This window comes from Triticum dicoccoides, chromosome 1B (assembly GCF_002162155.2).
Source record: "Triticum dicoccoides isolate Atlit2015 ecotype Zavitan chromosome 1B, WEW_v2.0, whole genome shotgun sequence".
Classification (NCBI taxonomy): Eukaryota; Viridiplantae; Streptophyta; class Magnoliopsida; order Poales; family Poaceae; genus Triticum; species Triticum dicoccoides.
Window position 1 is genome coordinate 108681966 of NC_041381.1, and position 5294 is coordinate 108687259.

A 5294-nucleotide genomic window follows, 5' to 3' on the forward strand; every position below is an offset into this window, starting at 1 on the left:
TTATCTCTACCTCTCTATCTCTACCTAATCTCTACCTAACAATAAAGCAAATTGGGTTTCTGCTTGTCCGTCATTAGCATTTTTGCTAAAAAGCCCCTCCCTTTTTTAGTATTTAACCCGCAGTACAATTTAAAGTCTGTTTCTTCCTGAGATAATGATTCATTTTTTGCAAAAAGGACCCCGGCACCACCACCACAGCCCCACCTTATCCACTGCCGGCCTTCACAAACGGGCAGCGGCGCGCTTGCCGCGGCGTCCGCTCCGCCCGAGCCCAGTAATGGGGCGAGGCGTCGCGGCGGTGTTCCTGCACGCCTTGTCGGCCTTGGAGCTAGCCTTGGCGGGGGCGGGCCGAGGCGTCGCGGCGGAGGACGATAAGCAGACGGGCACGCGCCGCCGGCGCGCTTGCCGTGGGCGTCCGCTTCGCCCGAGCCCAGGAGTGGGGCCAGGGGTCGCGCCGGCGTTCCTACATGCCTTGTCGCCCTTGAAGCTGGCCTTGGCGGGCCGAGGCGTCGCGGCGGAGGACGACAAGGCGGCCGGCGTGCTCTGTTGGGGCGACACGTCGCGGCGCTCCGGCTCCAGCAGATGACGGCAGAGAGCCAGGTGTGGCTTTGTGTCGCCAACAACCACGAGGTCATCGGCGCCGGCCACCGTGCCAGGCTGGACCAGCTGCTGCAGCCCCCCTGCGTCGTCGCCGTCGCCGTGGCACAAGAAGCGCGAGTTCCCCCTCGCTATCGGAGGCTGGGTGTCGTTCTCTAGTGCAGATTGTCTAATTGAGTTTTTGAAAGCGTCGTCCACGTCTGCACTTCATGGGTCCATACACTGGGAACTCACGCCTGAGAACTTCCTGCTCACCAGATTGGTTTCAGTTTCTCTGTCTCCATCGAAGAAGGTCAGCACTTTGCCTCGAACAGTTTCATGATTACACTCATGACAAGATTTACAGTACAGTAGTCTCATGCGTTGAGCTCATAATACTGCAGTACGGACATACATTTTCCAAGCATAAATTAATGCAGAAGTTATTGCAACAGGAGGGCCTCTAATTGTAATTCATATACACATTTCAGCTCAATAACCATATAACGCATCTTGCCCGAGTTTGATACTTCCGACTATTTCCATGTCTTTCGGGTCAAAGTTAAGTTAGCTCTATATACGAGCAGGCATTTTATTCTTTGGGAGCAAGCAAGAATCAATATATTCTCTCGCAATATTATCTCCTCCTTCCCCTTGTCTTCCTAATCCCCTGCAGATGGCATGACTAGGTAGGTTCATAACAGTTGTTGTAACTATCCGTCCGGTCATGAATCAACAATTACAATTGTTTTGACTTCTACGATCAGTTCAGCTGCCTATGTTGTACTGCCGCTGCCATTTAAAGATTTAAGTTGTCAGGTGGATATAGGTTCCATTAGATTGAAAGTAATGAAATTTTATTTGCCAACCTGGCTGCACTTTGTGATGCTTTATTTATGTATATACTTGAAGTTCAAATGTGATGTATGCTTTACTCCTTATTTGATACTTGCATTTGTCGCAAGCACCTTGCTGTTCTGAGTAATGGTTGATATCTTACATTTAGCCGAGAAGCTGAAAACTTACGAGTTGGAAAACCTTCTAGATATACCTAAAAAGACCTTGAAGATATCTTCTACTAGAATGGACGAGCTGATTGACTGGCGATGGAGATGCAGCAGTGACCTGCAATTCTTTCTGCTGTGGATGGTTCATTTTGAAATCTTTTTTATATCTGACAAGACACAAGAAAACAACAATCTATCCTGTTATATTTACCACTATCATCTACAGTGAGTGCTAAGTTGCCCATAAATTTTAGTTGACTTCTGTTCAGAGTGATCTGAAAAATAGATAGCAAAAAAGATTAGTGGGTATTACATTTAGATTAGTTACATTTGGGCAAATAAATGAGTAGAAGTCAATTTTGTTTGCTTCATGTTTCACTTCTTTGATCTCTTCATCATTCTCATTTTGTTTCATTGCTTACCATTTGTTCGCATTTTTTTCTAGCAGTGGCAAGCATGGTTAGGGCGAGCAACGAGGGTTCCTGTAGTGCATAACCATTTCAAGTCGCCCAAGTTCTAAAGAGAGATCAGAAGTGCCAGCTACTGAAGCAAAAAAAAAGGACCTGATACACATTGTAATCATGGACTGCTGATATACCTGATGCATTTCTTCATGATGGTCGATTTCTGTTCACCGGATCTTACATGTTTAATTATGTGTGCTCGGAACCAAAAACTGATTGAGATCTTCAGTTCTTACTTGCAGATGTTCTGTTATTCAGAGTAATTCAGTTTCCAGTCTCTGTGTATTAATCAAATTATGGGTTATTTTCAACCATATAGGCTTTTATTATATGTTCAGTTATGCTTCCATGGGTTTTGCATATGTATTAACAAAACAACCAGACTGCTATTCTGTATACACTTGGATCAAAGGGTGTACAATTAATTTGCTCTTACGAAAGGAATGAGTAGGCAGATAGCAGAATGGGAGGACAATCATGACAAGCGAAGGAACACATAAATAGTAATCCCACAATTTTTACAACTGCATTCCACTTTAATTTGTCATGGACATGCATTTTTATCCTTGGGATACTTTGGATTTTAAGTGGGAATCATTGGTTCTTTTCTTCTTAATATTTTACTTCTTATAATTACAAATACCAATTTTAGAGAATTGAGCTCGTACTTAAAATTTAATTGAGTATGAAGCCACTGCCCATTGTGTGGAAGGAACAATTATAACATTGTACTCTAACAAATCACACATATAGAGAAATGTTATTTTCGAGTCTCCTTAACCTAATGATCTTTTTTTAGATATATGAAACTTGCATTTGTTTTCTTAATTCTTCTGCAATGCAGGTGATATTCCTAATGGTTGCTGCTGACGCTAAAAAATTTACTCCTGAAGCACTAGAAGTGCCCTCTCTATGGCGCATCACTCACTGGATCCAGATGGGCAACATTCCGCTTAAAGATTAAAGAGTACCGTTTTTGCATGCTATCATTGCTTATCCAAGAGTAATCTACCATGTGCCTAATATATATACATGATTGTTGCACCATCACAAGATTTCCATTATATACATGGGCATAACTTTCTTTACTGTGAATTAATCGACACGATGCTTCTGTTTTAAGGAATGGCAATGCTAAATTCTACAGTGGTACTCTCTACTCTGTCGAATGTTTACAAACACCACAAAGCTAGAGATCTATTGTGGAAACCTTTCTTTCTTTTGTTTGTTATAACTTCTTAGTGTAAAAATAAATATGGCTTGTCCATTACGAAACAAATATGTAAAATTTATTACTTTTCAAAGTTGAATTGTTCCTGACAATTACACATGAGAGTGCATATAATTGAGTTGTGCTGACTTGCTGTTTCTAAAATGATAAGCTGGAGCTGGAGTTACATATGAGAGTAGAGATAATTAAGTTGTGCTCCTGACTTGATTAACAAAAGCTGCAGAAGAAAGGGACAAAATACCAAAAAGCTGAAAATTTGAAGAAAGGTGGAAGTAGGGAACTACACAACTTGATTCAAGGTTACGAAGGGACAAAGGGCATTGATTGAGCAGGAGAAAACAATAATGGGCCGAGGCAAGGATATAGTGCTCAGTTAGTAAAGAGATATGTGGGAAGTGGAGCAGCGGGATGCAAATGGAATTTTTGTGACTCACTGAAGGTGAGCAAAACTTCAGAAAAGAAATTGCAACAGAAGTAGAGCCTCATCACCAAGAGAACATAGGGATTTTAAGTTTTTTGTAGCCTGCACCGGAGACTGTAGAGTTAAGTTTCTACATCTCAGTGTACAGTTTAACTATATCAGGTTATTTACTATGTAGTAAATATTTGCTTTTGCCATTGCTGATCATGTCCTTCTCTTTGTGCTTGGAAGCATAAACTTACTTAGTGATCCTTTTCTGTTAGGCTAAACTTACATCCTTCTGCTAATAGTTTAGTGATCTAATGATTGTAATGATTATTCAAAAGGGACGTTGCATGTTCCTAGATGCATAGCCTTTCTTATATATGTTTTCGTAACACTGGATTTTTTTAGGGATAACACTGGGATTTTAGTTTTTTTGTTGAATTCTAAAACTGAAATCCGAATAAACCATATCTTGAAAGGCCAGCATAATGGCACTTCAAATAAATGCTAATCTACACTCACACTGCAGGCTGGTGCCCGTTCTTTTGGTGATTTGGTCAAAGCTACTACTATGCAAAGATATTTTGCATGCTATAAGAACCAAGTTATGCCTTTTGTGTTCCGAGATAATAACTAAAAAAATAGGGAATAATTATTTATAATACGGTTTACTGAAGATGCATTAAATCTAGGTCTTTTGGCATGCTAACCATTTTTTGCAATCCTAAATATTGTTTCACAAAACCCGTCATTTTCTTCATCATCGATAAAAGCATCGACCCTTGTGTCGCGACCGAATTTTTTGACCCGGTGAACGACTAATTCATTCCAACTGATGTTTGCTCCAAAGGAGAGCGGGGCATTGTGGGCATTAATTGTGGGGGAATTTGAGGATTTGCCACACCTTTCCTTGCACTTTGAGGATTTGCCCTTCTTTATTTTGACACTGATGATTTGCCACTACTTTGTCAAAAACTTGAGGATTTGCCCTTTCTAACCGATTTGAGATTACACTATAGATTGAATGACCAAAATGCCACTCTTGCCAAAACCAATCCAAATTAGATGCTTACGTTTTCTCCTCTGTTCGTCCCGCAGCCGACGGCTCGCCATGCCTCATCCACCTGCCGCCCTGTGTTGTGCTGCTGGTGCTCCTCCTCCCCCCACGCTCCGGTAGCGTCGTCGAGCTGCTGCTGCTCCTGTGCGTTTGCCGGATGTGGTGCGTGGAGGGTGCCGTCGACAGTCCGAGCCCGAGGACGGTGGTGTCTGTCCATGGTGAGCTCGGCGAGGGCGCGCCAGACAGGAGGCAAGCTCGGACTACAGCGTTTTTCTCTGTGTATGCAGCAGTAGGAGCAGCAACAGCCGGGTGCCCAGGTGCTGGAGCACGCACGCACACAACACACGCACAGATCACGAACTCACGCCCAGGTGCCAGAGCATGAGCGCACACAATGTACGTACAGCACTAACACACACACAAAGCACGCCCAGCACACGCACGCCTAGCACACATCGCGCACGGCCAGGTGCTAGAGAATGCGCGCACACAGAGCACTCACGCCCAGGCACACATCAGCTGGTCGTCCGCCTCGAGGCGCCGCCATCCGTCC

General features: G+C 43.4%; 1 long non-coding RNA gene across 1 annotated transcript; it reads left to right on the plus strand.

Moving 5' to 3' along the window:
* The first annotated feature begins 263 nt into the window (after nucleotides 1-263).
* LOC119322281 lies at nucleotides 264-3896 on the plus strand. Its single transcript, XR_005155498.1, has 3 exons — nucleotides 264-889; nucleotides 2032-2306; nucleotides 2892-3896. It is a non-coding gene; the product is annotated as an uncharacterized LOC119322281 (long non-coding RNA).
* The last annotated feature ends 1398 nt before the right edge of the window (nucleotides 3897-5294 follow it).